Below are 17,817 nucleotides of genomic sequence, written 5' to 3'. Positions count from 1 at the left end.
ATATAGGGAAGGGAGGGGGTAAGGTTTCGGCCATATATGGTGGGTTTGGGTGGGAAATTGATTTTGAATTTTGAAGGTAGGTGGTGTTTATGAGGTAGGTTTATGGGGAAGAGTGGGTGGATGTGAGTGGTGAAGTGGTGATAGGGAAGAGAGATTGAGGTGATTGGTGAAGAGTTTTGGGGAAGAATGTTTATGGGATTGTGTGAAAGAGGGGTGAGAAGAAGTGAGTGGAGGTAGGTGGGGATCCTGTGGGGTCCACAGATCCTGAGGTGTTCAAGGATTTACAGCCTTGCACCCAATTAGGCATGCAAAAATGCCCTTGCACACAACTCTGGGCGTTCAGCGCCAGATTGGTGCTTGTTTTGGGCGTTGAACGCCCATTTGTTGCCAATTTCTGGCGTTGAACGCCAGAACCATGCTTGTTCTGGGCGTTCAGCGCCAGCTCTTCTCCAGGGTGCAATTCCGGTGTTCAAACGCCCAGATGCTGCCCATTTCTGGCGTTCAGCGACAGAACCATCCTCTATTCTGGTGTTGAACGCCCAAAACATGCTTCTTACTGGCGTTTAAACGCCTGTAAGGTCTTCCTCTAGGGTGTGATTTTTTTTTTTCTAATGTTTTTGATTCTGTTTTCAATTTTTTGATTTATTTTGTGACTCCACATGATCATGAACCTAATAAAACATGAAAAACAATAAAAATTAGATAAATAAAAATTGGGTTGCCTCCCAACAAGCGCTTCTTTAATGTCAATAGCTTGACAGTGGGCTCTCATGGAGCCTCACAGATGTGCAGAGCTTTGTTGAGACTCCCCAACACCAAACTTAGAGTTTGGATATGGGAGTTCAACACCAAACTTAGAGTTTGGTTGTGGCCTCCCAACACCAAACTTAGAGTTTGACTGTGGGGGCTCTAGTTGACTCTGTTTTGAGAGAAGCTTTTTATGCTTCCTCTCCATGGATACAGAGAGAGATCCTTGAGTTGTAAACACAAGGTTGTCCTCATTTATTTGAAGGATCAATTCTCCTCTGTCCACATCAATCACAGCTCTTGCTGTGGCTAGGAAAGGTCTTCCTAGGATGATGGATTCATCCTCTTCCTTCCCAGTATCTAGGACTATGAAATCAGCAGGGATGTAAAGGCCTTCAACCTTTACCAACACGTCCTCTACTTGTCCATAAGCCTATTTTCTTGAATTGTCTGCCATTTCTAATGAGATTTTAGCAGCTTGCACCCCAATGATTCCCAGTTTCTCTATTACAGAGAGGGGCATGAGGTTTATCCCTGAACCAAGGTCACACAGAGTCTTTTCAAAGATCATGGTGCCTATGGTACAAGGTAGTAAGAACTTTCCAGGATCCTGTTTATTCTGAGGCAATCTCAGTTGATCCAGATCACTTAGTTCATTGGCAGCTTGCTCTTCAGTAACATCCTCATTCTCTTCAGAAGAGGAATACTCATCAGAGCTCATGAATGGCATAAGGAGGTTCAATAGAATCTCTATGGGCTCTAGATGAGTCTCTGATTCCTTTGGTTCCTCAGAGGGAAGCTCTTTATTGATCACTGGACGTCCCAGGAGGTCTTCCTCCTTGGGATTCACGTCCTCCTCTTCTCTTACAGGTTTGGCCATGGTAATTAATTCAATGGCCTTGCACTCTCTTTTTGGATTTTCTTCTGTATTGCTTGGGAGAGTACTACGAGGGTTTCAGTGATCCTTTTACTTAGCTGGCCCACTTGTGCTTCCAAATTTCTAATGGAAGACCTTGTTTCATTCATGAAACTTACAGTGGCCTTGGACAGATCAGAGACTAAGTTTGCTAAATTAGAGGTATTTTGTTCAAAGTTCTCTGTCTGTTGCTGAGCGGATGTTGGAAAAGGCTTGCTATTGCTAAACCTGTTTCTTCCACCATTATTAAAGCCTTGTTGAGGCTTTTGTTGATCCTTCCATGAGAAATTTGGATGATTTCTCTATGATGGATTATAGGTGTTTCCATAAGGTTCACCCATATAATTTACCTCTGCTATTGCAGGGTTTTCAGAATCATAAGCTTCTTCTTCAGAAGATGCCTCTTGAGTACTGTCGGATGCAACTTGCATTCCATTCAGACTCTAAGAAATTATATTGGCTTGCTGAGTCAATATTTTGTTCTGAGCCAATATGGCATTCAGAGTATCAATTTCAAGAACTCCCTTCTTCTGAGGCGTCCCATTACCCACAGGATTCCTCTCAGAAGTGTACATGAACTGGTTATTAGCAACCATGTCAATGAGTTCTTGAGCTTCTGCAGGCGTTTTCTTTAGGTGAATGAATCCACCCACAGAAGTATCCAATGACATCTTAGCTAGTTCAGACAAACCATCATAGAATATATCCAGGATGGTCCATTCTGAAAGCATATCAGAAGGACACTTTTTGGTCAGTTGCTTGTATCTTTCCCAAGCTTCATAGAGGAATTTACCTTCTTTCTGTCTGAAGGTTTAAACATCCACCCTAAGCTTGCTCAGCTTTTGAGGAGGAAAGAACTTGGCTAAGAAAGCCATGACCAGCTTGTCCCAAGAGTTCAGGCTATCTCTGGGTTGAGAGTCTAACCACACTCTAGCTCTGTCTCTTACAGCAAAAGGGAAAAGCATGAGCCTGTAGACTTCAGGATCTACTCCATTAGTCTTAACAGTATCACATATCTGCAAGAATTCAGTTAAGAACTGAAAAGGATCTTCAGATGGAAGTCCATGAAACTTGCAGTTCTGCTGCATCAGAGAAACTAATTGAGGTTTCAGCTCAAAGTTGTTTGCTCCAATGGCAGGAATGGAGATGCTTCTTCCATGTAAATTGGAATTTGGTGCAGTAAAGTCACCAAGCATTCTCCTTGCATTATTGTTGGTGGGTTCGGCTGCCATCTCCTTTACTTGTTCGAAATTTTCAATAAGGTTGTCTCTGGATTGTTGTAATTTAGCTTCTCTTAGTTTCCTCTTCAATGTCCTTTCAGGTTCTGGATCAGCTTCAACAAGAATGCCTTTTTCCTTGTTCCTGCTCATAAGAAAGAGAAGAGAACAAGAAAAGAAGAGGAATCCTCTATGTCACAGTAAAGAGGTTCCTTATTGTTAGTAGAAGAAAAGGAATAGGGGTGAAGAAGAATGAAGAATCCAAACACAAGGGTAAGGATAGGAGCAGTGATGTGAGATGAAGAGAAGTGTTAGTAGATGAATAAATAATTAGAAGGGGATGAGGGAGAAGGATTTTCGAAAATTATTTTTGAAAAAGGGTTAGTGAATTTTGAAAATAGTTTTTGAAAAAGGTTAGTAGTTTTCGAAAAAAAATAAAAAATTAAAATAATTAGTTAATTAAAAAGAAATTTTGAAAAAGAGGGGAGATATTTTCGAAAATTAGAGAGAGAGAGTTAGTTAGGTAGTTTTGAAAAAGATAAGAAACAAACAAAAAGTTAGTTAGTTAGTTGAAACAATTTTTGAAAAGATAAGAAGTTAGGAAGTTAGAAAAGATATTTTGAAATCAAATTTTTGAAAAAGATAAGAATCACAATTAATGACTTGATTCACAAGAAATCACAAGATATGATTCTAGAACTCAAAGTTTGAATCTTTCTTAACAAGCAAGTAACAAACTTGAAATTTTTGAATCAAAACATTAATTGATGATGTTATTTTCGAAAATTATGAGATAAAATTAAGAAAAAGATTTTTGAAAAATATTTTTAAAATTTTCGAAAATAACTAAGAAAAATGAAAAAGATTTGATTTTTGAAAAAGATTTTGAAAAAGATAAGATTTTTAAATTGAAAATTTGATTTGACTCATAAAAACAACTAGATTTTAAAAATTTTTGAAAAAGTCAAATCTAATTTTCGAAATTTTAAGAGAGAAAAAAGGGAAGATATTTTTTGATTTTTTAATTTTTATGATGAGAGAGAAAAACAACAAAAAATGATGCAATGCATGAAAATTTTTAGAACAAAACAATGAATGCATGCAAGAATGCTATGAATGTTAAGATGAACACCAAGAACACTTTGAATGTCAAGATGAACATCAAGAACTTATTTTTGAAAATTTTTATATGCAAAGGAAACATGCAAGACACCAAACTTAGAAATCTTTCATGTTTAGACTCTATGGATGCAAAAATGCACATGTAAAACAAGAAAAGATGCAAAACAAGAAAGCATCAAGATCAAACAAGAAGATTTATCAAGAACAACTTGAAGATCATGAAGAACACTATGAATGCATGAATTTTTTTTGAAAAATGCAAGATGAATATGCAATTGACACCAAACTTTCAACTTGACTCAAGACTCAAACAAGAAACACAAAAATATTTTTGATTTTTATGATTTTCTAGTTTTTTTGTATTTTTTCAAAAATTATTTGAAAAAGAGAAAAATAAGGATTCCAAAATTTTTAATATGAATTCCAGGAATCTTCAATTTTTAGTCTAAAGCTCCAATCTGAGGGTTAGGCATGGCTTAACAGCCAGCCAAGCTCTAGCATGTAAATTACATCCATTGAGATGATTAGTTGAAGACCAATCCCAAAGCAGTTTGGGTATGGCTTTACAGCCATATAGGATTCAACATGTTTCATGAAACACTAGAATTCATTCTTAAAAATTCTGAAGAAAAATATATTTTTGAAAACTTTTTTTTTTTTTCGAAAACAGGTGAGAAATTTTTGAAAGGTTTTTGAAAAACTTTTGAAAATAAAACAAAAAGAAAATTACCTAATCTGAGCAACAAGATGAACCGTCAGTTGTCCAAACTCGAACAATCCCCGGCAACGGCGCCAAAAACTTGGTGCACGAAATTGTGATCATCAATGGCGCTATCAACATGGTACGCTCAATTGTAATCTCAACTTTTTATCACAACTTCGCACAACTAACCAGCAAGTACACTGGGTCATCCAAGTAATAAACCTTACGCGAGTAAGGGTCGATCCCACGGAGATTGTTGGTATGAAGCAAGCTATGGTCACCTTGTAAATCTCAGTCAGGCGGATATAAAATAATTATGGAGTTTTTGAAATTAAATAATAAAAGAAGGATAGAAATACTTATGTAAATCATTGGTGAGAATTTCAGATAAGCGCATAGAGATGCTTTCGTTCCTCTGAACCCTGCTTTCCTGCTGCCTTCATCCAATCAATCCTACTCCTTTCGATGGCTGGCTTTATGTAAGGGCATCACCGTTGTCAATGGCTACATCCCATCCTCTTGTGAAAATGGTCCAAATGCTCTGTCACAGCACGACTAATCATCTGAGGTTCTCGATCATACTGGAATAGGATTCACCCTCCTTTTGCGTCTGTCACTATGCCCAGCACTCGCGAGTTTGAAGCTCATCACAGTCATTCAATCCCAGAGTCCTACTCGGAATACCACAGATAAGGTTTAGACTTTCCGGACTCTCATGAATGCCGCCATCAATCTAGCTTACACAACGAAGATTATGATTAAGAAATCCAAGAGATACTCATTCAATCTAAAGTAGAACGGAAGTGGTTGTCAGGCACGCGTTCATCAGGAATGATGATGATTGTTTCTGGCGTTTAACTCCAGACAGCAGCGTAGAACTGGCGTTCAACGCCCTTTTACATCGTCTAAACCCGTTCAAAGTATGGACTATTATACATTGCTGGAAATCCCTGGATATCTACTTTCCAACGCAATTGGAAGCGCGCCATTTTGAGTTCTGTAGGTCCAGAAAATCCACTTTGAGTACAGGGAGGTCAGAATCCAACAGCATCAGCAGTCCTTCTTCTACCTCTGAATCTGATTTTTGCTCAAGTCCCTCAATTTCAGCCAGAAAATACCTGAAATCACAGAAAAATACACAAACTCATAGTAAAGTCCAGAAATGTGAATTTAACATAAAAACGAATGAAAACATCCCTAAAAGTAACTAGATTCTACTAAAAACATACTAAAAATAATGCCAAAAAGCGTATAAATTATCCGCTCATCACTCCTCCTAAAATATAGTGTTAAGCACAAGGTAGCAATCCCATATCACCCACAAACCAATGGTCAAGTTGAGATTTCACATAGAGAACTCAAGAGAGTCCTTGAGAAGACTGTTGGAATCTCAAGAAAAGATTGGTCTAAGAAGCTAGATGATGCGTTATGGGCCTATGGAACAGCTTTCATGACTCCTATTGGCATGTTTCCATGCCAATTAATGTTTGGAAAGGCTTGTCATCTTCCAGTGGAGCTTGAACATAGAGCATTTTGGGCTCTAAAAAATGGCATGATAAAAAAACTAGCAAGAAGAGAGTTTGTAGAAGGTCAAAAAGTGCTGCTATGCAATTCAAGGCTAAAGTTCTTCCTTAAGGTCTCTCTCTATGGTCATGTAGAGCTTATGGAGGACAAGACACAGAGGAATTTCACTGTTAATGGCCACAGGCTTAAGCACTACTTGGGGGACTCATTGGATGAACAGAGAGGGAGTTATAACCTCAGCTAAGGAGGAAGAATCGTCATGCTAGTGACGTTAAAGAAGCGCTAGTTGGGAGGCACCCCAACACTCATATCCTTTCAATTTCCTGCTTTCTAGAAGTAGTTTATGTTTGTTAACTTAGGTAGTTTAAATTTTCAGTTCTAGTTGTTAATTAATTATTGATAGTTCTTTGATTCTTTTAGTTAGCTAAAAGTGCAATGTTGCATATACACTAAGTGAGGTTGATTAACTGGGTTGAGGAACTAGCTAAAAAGCTAAGTTTGGTGTGGCTATTAACCCACTTAATTTAAGCTTACAACAAAACTTGATTGAATTAATCTTGGAAGTAAGCCCAAAAATTAAGTTTGGTGTGGCCACCACCATAGGAAATTCACACAGAAAGCCCAATTTGGTTTAAGTTTGAAAGCAATTAGTAAATTGGTGGGTGCATAAATGGCTACTTTATTCCACCCATTATGTACAAATTAAAGTCTAATCATGAAACCAATATACCATATGCAATGAAATTAAGTTTGGTATCCCAAAAGACACCCATTAATTGCTTTTTAATTTAGAGAATACGAAGCATTTTTTTTGTTACTGATGGGGTTTCTCGGATTGCATTTTTAGGAAAAGGTGGGGCCAACATGATTGATAGCTCATTAAGTCAAGGAGTCAAAGTGTACTTACACTTTGGAACTCAAACACCTAAAGAAAGCTTAAGGGATAGTGGTTGGCGCCTCTTCCCACACTAGGCGCCACTCCCAAGTGGGAAAACATTCAATTCTTTTCACTCTTCCCACCTTCCAGATTCCTCTTCCCACCCCTATAAATCCCACCCACCTTTCCATTTTTTTTCCACACTACAACCTCAACACTCACAACCGAAACACCATCTGCACTTCTAGCTTTCTTCCTAACTTTCTCTTTTTATTTTTGATCTCTTGATTGGGAGAATCAAGTCCTAAGTTTAGTGTTATAGCAAACCTTTCCTTTACTCTCTTTCTTTGCCTCTTTCTTTAGCCTTCCATTAACCATTCAAACCCTCTTTTCTTACCTCAATGGCACCACCAAGAGCCTCCTCATCAAAGAAAAGAAGGACCAAGGAAACTAGCTCCGGATCACCAAGCTTCAATGAGTACAAGTTTCTCTCATCATTCAACCAAAACCAATTCTATGGATGGGTGAGTGAGAGGAAAATGATTCCAGAGGTGGGCTTCCAACTTGGAAGGAATGAACACATAGAGATCAATAAAGAGATCAACAACAGAGGATGGACACTCTTGTGCAACCCACCAAAGAAAGTGGTGGAGAGCTTGGTTAGAAAATTCTATGCTAATGCTATGCCACAACCTGGGCAACCTTATGACTATCTAAGCTATGTGAGGGGGAAGACTATTGACTATAGTCCCTCCAACATAGATAGAATGCTGATGGTGAAGCACACAAACTCCAACCGGAGCTATGAAGAGAGGGTGAAGCAACAAGACCCTGGATTTGAAGAGATCTTGAACGGAATCTACGTTCTGAATGTACAATAGATTAATGACAAGGATGGAAGGCCAAACCAATTGAGGGGGAGAGATTTGAGCCCCCAAGCTAGGGGGTGGCTAGATTTTGTAAAGAGATCCCTCAACCCCACCTCTAACCCTTCGGAGGTCACCTTGGAGATAGCTGTGCTCATATACGGCATCATGAAAGGGGAGAATGTCAATGTTGGGGTGGAGAAAATAATTGATAAAGTTTTGGTGGACCAAGACAAGCCTATAACTGCCAAGAAGATGGCTAAAGTAGTGGCTGTCAACCCACTACAACAAAGGGCAAAGGGGCAGAGAGCTCATGTTCAAGAACCACAAGAGCCACCATAACATGAGGAAGCCTTTGTTCAACCACAATACCTACCACTTCCAGCACCATTTCAACAATTTCCTGAAGGCTTCAACTGGGAGCAAATGCAAGGATACATTCATCAAATGCAAGGAGATATACACCACTTGAGAGAAGATTTAAGCCAACTTAGGGAGCAACAAAAGCAATGGGACAAAATGCAAGAAAGCATTCAAAAACTCCAAGGAAGTATGGAGTACATGAAGGAGCATCAAGGCCAATTCAACTGGGGGGAGATGTAAGGCAGCCTCAACAAAATCATAGAACAGAATAAATGGCAGCAGAGGAACCTTGCTGAATTTAGGAATCTTTATGATGCTAGAACCACTTTAAGAAGGCAGTATAATATTAACACACAAGCAAAGCTGAATCACTTGTGCAATGCTGTGGCCGCCTTGAACCCTGGATATCCAACATTCATGCAAGGAATGGAGGAGCTAAGTGCTAGGCAAGAAGAGATATTGGCCAAGCACAAGGAGGATGAGAGGACCTACATGAGAAGGCTGGGTTTTTGGAATCCCAAGGATACCAAAGCACAAGAAGGATGGTGATGACTCCTCCTCTAAGAAGAAAGATAAAGGAAAAGGGCCAATAAAATGAAGCTGCTCCAAGAATCAAAGGTTGTTGAGTCCCAGGGTTGAAAACTTAAATTCTGAATTTCTATTTAGTAGTTTGTAGTATTACGATAGTTGTTGTTTAGTTTCTTTATGTTTTGAAGTCTTTTTATGAGTCCTTTATGCTTAAGTTGAGAAAGAAAATGTTGTTTAAGTTTCATAACATCAATAAAAGTAGTTTGTGTTCATAAGAGTCAATGATGAGTTGTTGCAAAAACATGAGTAAAGAGACTAAGACCAAGTGAGATAATTTAAGACTAAGAGATAAGGAACCAAATATAGAACCTTGAATGAATTTGGAAGAATATAAGTCATAATGAACAATTGGACTTAGAGGATAAGACAAGTAGATGCTAAGGATGACTCTTGAATATCCATAGAACCAAGAAGTAGTAAGTAAAAGACCCAAGGCCCTGAGCATCAACTACTAGGATAAAAGAAAGAAACAAATAGCTCAAAGAGCCAAGATCATAGTAGATGCTTGTGGTGAAGATGTGTCAAGAAGAGAGACATGGGCAAGTAAATTCTTAGGGGTGTTTCAATACCTAGTACCCTAAAACCAACTAGTTTGGAAGTGCTAATTGAAAGCCTAATCTAAAGGGTCATCTTGAGACAAAACAGTTAGAGTCGTGGTCAATTGAAACAACAAAAGAGAAGTAAAGAGAAAAGAACAATCAAAAAGAAAAATAAGAGCAATTCTTGCTACTTCAAGGTGACAATCAATAGAAAGGGCTCCTAAGGCAAGCACTTAAAAGAATCCTCAAGAGTCTAGGAATTCATTATGATATGAGAACAATAAGATTCATACATGAGTTAATACTTAGCCCCTATCCTTGGTAATGAATGCATTTTCTTAAAGTCAAGTCTCAATCTATTTAAGAATAACTCACATTGATTTGCTTGGGGACAAGTAAAGCTTAAGTATGGTGTTGTAATGACTTGCATTATCTACCTCTTTCTCTTACCTAAAAGGACCTTAAAAGAAGCATAATCTGATTCAATCAATGCAATTTCATGAAGTAAATGATGAATATTATAGTACATTGCTTTGAAATGAGTTTGTGTTGAATTTCAGGAGTAAAGAGAAAAAAAAGAAGGAGGAAACAAGAAAAAAAAGCTGGGCATGTGAAGTTGGGCGTGCCACTTGAAACAAATGCCATCATATAGTATGGGCGTGGCACGCCAGTTGACAATTCCAAAAGAGGATTCTTGAAGCTTCAACATGGGCATGGCATGCTAGGGCCAGGCATGGCATGCCAGCTATATTTTCCAGAGAAGCATTCTTGGAGCTTTAACAAGGGCATGGCACGCCAGGGCTAAGCGTGGCACGCCAACTATATTTTCCAGGAAGTAATTTTGAAGACCACAAAGGGGGCGTGGCACGCCAGGCTGGGCGTGGCACGCCAACCCCCAGCCAACACTGGGCGTGCCACTTGGGTTCAAAGGCTTGGCACACCAGTTTATTATTCCAGAAAGAGAACTTGATGGTTCAACACTGGGTGTGCCACTTAGGCTCGAAGGCGTGGCACACCAAGCTTGAAGAATTTCACACCACCAAGGGCATGCCACTTAAACTCGATGGCGTGGCATGCCAATACACTTAACTAGAGGAGCATGAAGGAAGTACTAATGCTGGACGTGCCACTTGATGTCGAAGGCATGGCAAGCCAACTCTAGCAACCAAGGAAGAAGAAGACTGGGCGTGCCACTTGAGACTTAACGCGTGGCACGCCAAGACTAGATAACCCTGGGCGTGCCACTTGAATGCTGGGCGTGGCACGCCAGTCACTGGACCATGTGGACTTATTCATGCACTATCAAGGGTGTGGCACGCTAGTATTGTATTCCAGAGAGTGAGGATAAAGGCTTACCAAGGGCGTGGCATGCCACCTACTGGGCGTGGCACGCCAGTATTGTGTTCCAGAGAGTGAAGATGAAGGCTTACCAAGGGCGTGGCACGCCACCTACTGGGTTTGGCACGCTAGTGTTGTTTTCCAGGAAGAGAAGATAAAGTGCTTACTATGGGCGTAGCACGCTAGACCTGGGCATGCCACACTAGTTCAAGATTCCGGGGAAGAGGAGTACAGGAAGAGCCTGGATGTGCCACTTGAGCTCGAAGGCGTGGCACGCTAGGGTAACTAAGCAAGAAGAGACCCTGGGCGTGCCACTTGGGCTCGAAGGCGTGGCACGCCAGGGTAGTTGATGAAGAAGGCGTGCCACTTGCAAGTCAGACGTGGCGTGCCAAGCCAAGCTGTGAAGCTAGGCGTGGCACGCCACTCAAATGCCAGCCACACGCTAGGCATATGCTTCATTTTTATGAGTTTTTCCTTTTCCCTCCAGTTGTAATTTTCTTTTCTCTTTTGTATTTTCTTAATTCTAGTGATAGGAATAGTATAAATAACCCCTAGAAGTACTGAAAAAGGAGTTAGATTGGCATGTAGGATTGAATACTTAGCTTTAGTTTTACTTTTACACTTCATCTTCTCTATCTCTTATACTTTTCTCTAAGCTGTGAGTAACTAAACTCCCTCTCATTGGGAAAAGGAGCTCTGTTGTACTTGATGGATTAATGATAGTGAATTTCTTCTTCTCTTCATCTTCTCTTTGATTTTCTAGAAGGAATTTCGTTTTTCATTCTAGTGTTCAATCATCTTCGAAAAGAGGTTAAATGCAAAATGGGTTTCATGGGAACCTTGGAAAGGAAACATGAAACCATGCTTTAAATCCCTTCTCACACTTGAGTAGATCTGGGTTTTGGGATTGGATATGGTGACATGAAATCCTCCCATTAATTGGATCTATGAAGATGTGTGGTATAATCAGAGACAAAGCATATCTTTATTCATGAGCAATTAGATCGAGGAATTGGCTGATTATCAAGATTTGAGAGATTGAATCACCAAAGGATTTAAATTTTTGCGCTCAATATTCTCTATCTATATTGATTTGCTTAACTAAATTCTCTCATTAACTAAAATTTCTCAATCAATCAATCTCTGTAGATTCGACCCCACTCCACTGTGGGTTATTACTTGACGATAATTTGGTGTGGTTGCCAAAGAACGGATTCATTTTATATGGGGAGTGAATTCTGGTCATCACATAAACACTTAGACTAGTAAGCCATATAGCATAAAAACAAACAAACAAATAGACAGCAAATGACTCATAACTAATAGGACACTAATCCACAAGGGCACAATTGCACTTTTAATTAACATGTTTAAGCTAGAGAAAGTTAAGTAACAATACAACCTCTTGGAGTCCACTTGTTTCCTCCTTGTCATCCCCATCCTTAACTTTTGTATCCTTCTTTGTCTCCTCGGATGATAGTGCATAATTCTTCCAGGAGATTGATTGAATTCTTGCAAAGTTATTGGAAGTTGCTTGTTCCTGAAGCACTTGAGAAATGGTTAGCATGCATGTATGCTAGTGATTTTTTGAACTTAAGTTGGTGTGGGAACACCAAACTTAGTTCGTTGCCTATTTCTATAAGCAGCAGAGTGAATACATGCATGAAACATCAAGTACTTTTATTAAGAAAACAAACTATGAATTGGAAATTAAACAAGTATTAAGTAGTTTCTCTGATTGTTTGGAGTTGATGACTAGTCATGCCGAAGTTTACAATGTGTTCTTAATGAAATCTGTGGTGGAACACCAAACTTAGAATTACACACTCACCCTTGAATTACTTTGGTGTGCAACACCAAACCTAGCTCCTTGCAATACAGGGAAATCTAGTTAACTCTTTTATTGAAATAACTAAGAAAGGAAAACTACCTCTGGTTCAGTTGCCTCCCAACAAGCTCTCTTTTAATGTCATTAGCTTGACATGTTGCTGATGACTTTCTTCCTCTTCTTCCAGTTTGGCAAGAGGAGTAACCTCAGGGGAAAGAAGAGCCAGCTAGTATCCTCTGTCTTGGCCTCTTTCCAGCAAGCTTCCTTTTGTTATTTTCTTGATTGAACTTGCTTGTTGGATCATGGGTTGGATTGCTTATAGTTGACTTTTCCTTCTTCATGGATATGGTCAATTGCAGCTTGGTCACAATCCTCTTTTTCAGTGCTCTTGTTGGTTGCCTTCACTTCTTGGATATCAAGGCTTCGGTGTTGTGTGATGGTTGGAGTGTTCTCTTCATCAAAAGCCTCTTGAATTGGTGGTTCAATAAACCCTTCTTCTATGCAACCCTCTGCTTCACTTGAGTGTGGACTCCCTTGATTGACTTCCTCACTTTCTTCTGCATGATGTTCCATTAAGTCCTTTGGGAGTGAGCCTTCATGTTACTCTGTCACCTCAAGTAGCCTCTGTGGATATGGAATCCTCGGCTCATATGCCTCCACAACCTCCTTTTTCATTGGGTTTTCACTTAGTACAAGAGTCTCTTTTTCTTGCTTTTCTAATTCCTCCTTTGCACTCAACATTTGCTCTAAAAGCACGTCCATGTTTTTGAAAGAAGTTTCTTGTTCCTTCCAAGATTTCTTCGTCTCCTCTTCATATCTTTCAAGCATGGACTCAAGCTTTGAGAGTCTTTGGTTCAGGGAAGTTTCTGTGGGTTGTGAATTTTGGAAGGGATTTTGTGTTAAGGCATAGTCAAGTGATGAAAAATTTTCATATGGAAAACTGGGAGGTGAGTGATAGGCAGGATGGTCATCGTTGGTCTAGATTTTCTTCTTAAAGAAAGGAATTACTTCATTGTAATCATAGCTCCAAACCGACAAACAATCCTCGCGTCAAATTAAGATTTGTGGTTTTGTGTCACAAAGAACAAACCCCTAATAAGAATTAACTGAAGTATTTGGACTTCGGGTCGTCTCCCTAGGATACAATGAAATGCTTAATTATTGGCTATAAAGGGGTAAGGGGGGTTTTGGTTCATAAGAGGGCAAGAAAAGTAAATTAGGCAAGTAATTAAAAAAAACAAGATAAAGAACTCTTGGCTAAGACTTAGGTAATTGAGATCACCATCCTTGTCAACAAACCAAATATTGATAATCATGAGAGGCCAACCTATTAAGTCTACTTCCCAAAAGCTTTAAGTACGTAACATCTACTCCTAAGCTTGGAGTACGTCAAATAGGTTTGATCACATCAACCCTTAAGTCCTAACCTACCTACTAATTAACTTAGTAGCGGGTTAGCATCAATGGGTATAAAATTGATCACCATGGGTTCCCAAATCACCAAATCCATTATACCCAATAACTCAAGTTTACCCAATTCCCTTAACTTAGACCAAGAATTGATAAAACTACTCAAAAACTAAAGAGAACATTTCGTCAAACACATAGAGTGCAATAGAAGTAAACATCATAAATTGCAAGAATAATAAAATCTACCAACTACTAATTGCAAGGAAAGTAAATTCATAACTCAATTCATCAATAAAAAGAAACATCAACATCAAATTGCATTAAATGTAAACCAAATCCAACATAAGTTCATCATCACAAAAGGGAGCAAAATAAGAAATTAACATCAGAAATAAGAGGATCAAGATGTAGAAATGAGAAATTATAAAAAAACAAGATGAGATCAAGTAATTAAACATGGATCTAAGACAATCTAACCTAATCCTAACCTAATTCTAGAGAGAAGAAGGAGCTTCTCTCTCTAGAAAACTAACTAAAGGCTCATGTTGGCTAAACTAATTACTCCCCCTTTTCTTGGACTTCAATTCTGCATGAAATACACGCAGAAACATGTTAGATTTGGGCCTGGGCTGCTCAGAAATTGCCCCCAGTGTTTTGCCTTTAAGTGGGCCACGTGAGAGTATCGGCGCGTATGCGCCATGTGCGCGTGCGCATCGATTGGCAAATTCTTCATCCGCGTGGACGCGTCATGTACGCGTGCGCATCTCTATGCGAAACCACTTCTGCGTGTATGCGCCTTGTACGCGTGCGCGTCCATTGGTGCATTCCCAATCTTTGTTTCTTGATGCATTCTCCACTTTGCATGCTTTCCTCCTCATTTCTTCCATCCAATACTTGCCTTATGAACCTGAAATCACTCAACAAACACATCAAGGCATCGAATGGAATTAAAGTGAATCAAAATCACCAATTTAAGGGCTTAAAAAGCATGTTTTTACACTTAAGCACAATTCAAGGGAGAATTAAAAAACCATGCTATTTCATTGAATAAATGTGGGAAAAAGTGGTAAAATCCCCTAAAATAAGCACAAGATAAATCACGAAATCGGGGTTTATTAAATCTCCCCACACTTAAACTAAGCATGTTCTCATGCTAAAATCAAGAAGGAAGCAAAGGGTATTAACATTTATTCAATGAAAACTAACTAAATGCAATCTATCTACATGCAACCTATCTACATGATGCAATAGTTTAGTCAAAATAAATCAATCTCCAGGAATACACATGCAAGCACAAGGGCTAAGGTATTATCAATTAAGCCAAACCACAATTGGATTGAATCATTGAAAAAGTTCACAAACTTGCAAGAAAAGATGATCATGGGTGTAAACATGTAATTGAGCGATCGAACCCTCGCCGGATGTGTATCCGCTCTAGGCACTCAAGTGTATGGGGTTGATTCACTCAATTCTCCCCTAATCATGCTTTCCAAGACTTATTTTTCATCTAACAATCAACAATTACTTTATGCATGCGTACAAATATCATGAGGACTTTCCCATAGGCTGTAATGGGGCTATGGTCAAGGTAGGATGCATATGGTCAAGTGAGCTTGAAATTCGAATCTTTAATGAGCTTAAACTTCCCACCTAACCTATGACGACCTAAACAATTCTAAACAAACCTAGCTATCCATTCTTCACTTTTTAACACACTCATGAATCCTTTTTAGATTCTCACACATATGCATTGAATTTATGAAATTTTAAACTTTAGGACATTTTGTTCCCTTTTTGTTGCAAAATTTTTTCTTCTTTTTTTTTTCAAGCTAAAATATATATTCAAGAACATCAATGCATAGGTTTACACATGATTAATACATGAGTATGTACCTAATTCTTGAAAATTTTTCAACAAAAACATAAAGACACTTTTATCTCTACCCAACGTACCCAACTTCCCCAAAATCAAGTAATGACCACTCTCACTAGCCTAAGCTAATCAAAGATCCAAACAAGGGACATTTATTGTTTTTCACTTAAACTTGTAATGTGCTACAATTATGAACAAATGGGTTAAGCATAGGTTCAAGATTGGTTAACAATGGAACATAAAAGGTTAGCTATTTGGGTAAGTGAGCTATTTGAACAATAGTCTCAATCATATAAATGCATGTAGACACAAAATAATGGACATAAAGAATCAAACAAATCAAAGATTACACTCATAGGAAGAGAATAATGCACACAAGAATGAAAGTAAGTGGTCATGTATGATGTAACCACACAATTAGGCTCAAAACTCACATGCTTGTGTTCTTTGCTCAAAACATGATCCACAAGTGTATAATTCAAGCAAGTTCTAAATTTTTTTTCAACCAATTGGGGTGGTGCCCTCAAAATGAATTTCTTGGAAATTTTCATCAAAACACAATTCTTATATAAAAAGGGTCAACTAGATTTTATAAATCCAAAACACTTTCCTAATCACAATCAAAGCCAAAATGCAAAACATATATATATATATATATATATATATATATATAATAAAAGTGTGCAACTACCATTATAAGGGTATCCACAAGTGGGAAAACATTTAACCCTTTTCGTTTCGCACCATTCAAATCACACCCCTCACACCTTATAAAAGCCTCACACTCCCAACTCTTCTCCCACTCTAAACCCCTGATCACACACAAAGAGAATCCATACACCCTTCTTCTCCCTAACTCTTTTTGTCTTCTACTACCTCTCTTCCCATAATTCGTTTCCCTTTCTCTTGATTGGGACAATCAAGTCCTAAGTTTGGTGTTATAACAAAACCTTGTCTTGCAACCTTCCCCAAATTTTTTTTACAACCTCAAACACACTCTCTCAACCTAATGGCACCACCAAAAAGCTCAGTCTCAAAGAAAAGAAAAACCAAGGAACCAACCTCTGGATCCTCAAGCTCTTTCAATGAATACAAATTTCTCTCCGCATTCAACCATAATCAATTCTATGGTTGGATAAGTGAGAGGGAGATCATTCCAGAAGTTGGTTCCAATTAGGGAGGAACGAGCATCCTGAAATCAACATTGAGATCAACAATAGGGGCTGGTCACTCCTATGCAACCCACCAAGGAAGGTAGTAGAGAGCTTGGTGAGGGAGTTTTATGCTAACGCTGTGCCTCAACCAGGATAACACTATGGCTACATTAGCTATGTGAGGAGAAAGTTCATTGACTATAGTCCTTCCAACATAGAGAGGATGCTAATAGTGAAGAGGACAAGCTCCACCCGGAGCTATGAAGAAAGAATGAAGCAACAAGACCCTGGATTTGATAAAATCTTGAACGAGAATTGCGTGCTGAATGTGCAATGGATCAAGGACAAGGATGGGATACCCAACCAATTGAGAAGAAGGGATCTGAGCCCCCAAGCTAGAGGGTGGCTGGAATTTGTAAGGAGGTCCCTAATCCCCACATCCAACACTTCAGAGGTGACCAAGGAGAGAGCTGTGCTCATATACAGCATCATGAAAGGTGAGAATGTCAATGTGGGGGAGATGATTGCCAACAACATCAACAAGGTGCTGAAAAGCACTAGTGACAACACAAGGTTGGCATTCCCCATTATTGTACAGAGGTTATGTGATGAAGCTGGAGTTGAAAAGATCATTGATGAGGTGATAGTGAAGCAAGACAAATTTATAACTGCCAAGAAGATGGCCAAAGTCGTGGCTGTTAACCCACTTCAAAGGGAGAGAGAACAAAGAGCTCATGTTCATGGACCACAAC

General features: G+C 39.0%; 1 non-coding gene across 1 annotated transcript; it reads left to right on the top strand.

Annotated features, from left to right (window-relative positions):
• The first annotated feature begins 2,388 nt into the window (after nucleotides 1-2,388).
• On the top strand, nucleotides 2,389-2,496 carry LOC112745807 (small nucleolar RNA R71). The gene has a single exon (XR_003173718.1). It is a non-coding gene; the product is annotated as a small nucleolar RNA R71 (small nucleolar RNA).
• Nucleotides 2,497-17,817: the final 15,321 nt, after the last annotated feature.

The sequence above is a fragment of the Arachis hypogaea genome, chromosome 14 (assembly GCF_003086295.3).
Source record: "Arachis hypogaea cultivar Tifrunner chromosome 14, arahy.Tifrunner.gnm2.J5K5, whole genome shotgun sequence".
Taxonomy (NCBI): Eukaryota; Viridiplantae; Streptophyta; class Magnoliopsida; order Fabales; family Fabaceae; genus Arachis; species Arachis hypogaea.
The sequence above is the reverse complement of the archived record's forward strand: the minus strand, read 5'-3'. Positions and strand labels throughout refer to the sequence as shown.